Here is a 1531-nt window from a genome sequence, read left to right as displayed (position 1 = left end):
AAACCTTCCATAGCAAAGAAAAATTGAAACAATACATCTCCACCAAACCAGCCCTACAAAAGATTCTTAAAGATGTCCTACACATAGAAAAACAACAAGACCACAATCAAGGCCAAGAAATTGCACCCAAACTGAGAATCCAAGAACCATAGGAAGACCCCAGTTTTTGCAGCCTCAAAGAAGGTGGATAACATGGCAGGAACTCCCAAATACCTCTCAGTCCTATCTCTCAACATTAATGGACTCCAATTTAATGACATAGACTGTCTAGTTGGATTAAAAAGCAAGATTCTTCTATCTGCTGCCTTCATGACTCAATCTTGCCCATAAAAACAAACACATTTTTAATGTTAAAGGCTGGAACAAAATCTACCAAGCAAACGGCCCCCATAAACAGGCGGGAGTTGCAATCCTAATATCAGATAAAATAGACTTCAAATTGAAATTCGTGAGAAGAGATAAGGAAGACCGCTACTTACTAATTAAGGGATCTCTCGTTCAGGAAGATATTACAATTATAATTATCTATTCGCCAAACAATGGAGCACCCAAATTTAACCAAGAAACACTACTTTCCTTCAAACCCCACATAGATCCAAAGACATTAATTGTTGGGGATTTTAACACACCTCTTTCCCCACTAGATAGATCAACTAGGCAAAAACTCAACAGAGAAACCGCAGATATAAACAACTGTATAGATCAACTAGATTTAACAGACATCTACCAAATATTTCACCCAGCAGCATCAGAATACACGTTTTTCTCAGCAGCACATCGAATGTTTTCCACAATAGACCACATTTTAGGACACAAAGCAAACTTGTCCAAATTTAGAAACATTGAAGTTATACCTTGCATTCTCTCTGACCACAAGGGAATAAAATTAGAACTCAACACCAAAAGCCACCAAAGAAAGTCCGGTACCACATGGAGGCTGAACAACACACTGCTGAATCACAAGTGGGTCATGGAAGAGATTAGAAAGGAAATTCAAATGCTCATGATATTCAACAAAAATGAGCACACAAATTAACAGCTCCTTTGGGACACAGCAAAGGCAGTACTCAGAGGCAAGTTTATAGCTCTCACTTCCTACATCAACAAATTGGAGAGATCTGAAACCAACAATTTAATGAGACATCTGAACCTCCTTGCAAAAGAGCAGAAAGATAAACCCCAATCCAGTAGATTGAAAGAAATAATTAAAATTAAATTAGAAATAAATGAATCAGAATCCCAAAAAACTATAGAATCAAAAAAACAAAGAGCTATTCTTCAAAAAATTTAACAAAATTTACAGACTTTTAGCAAATCTTATCAGAAAAAGAAGAGAACACACCCAAATAAATAAACTCAGGGAAGAGAATGAAAACATCACCACGGAAACAACCAAGATTCAGAACATTATAAGGGAATATTTCTCAAAAGTTTATGCTAATAAGTTTGAGAACTTGACAGAAATGGACCTTTTCCTAGCAAATATTGACATGCCAAAACTAAACCAAGATGAGTTAAACTATCTTAACAG

Source organism: Dipodomys ordii, unplaced genomic scaffold (genome assembly GCF_000151885.1).
Source record: "Dipodomys ordii isolate 6190 unplaced genomic scaffold, Dord_2.0 Scaffold59, whole genome shotgun sequence".
NCBI lineage: Eukaryota > Metazoa > Chordata > Mammalia > Rodentia > Heteromyidae > Dipodomys > Dipodomys ordii.
Note: the sequence above shows the minus strand (reverse complement) of the source record.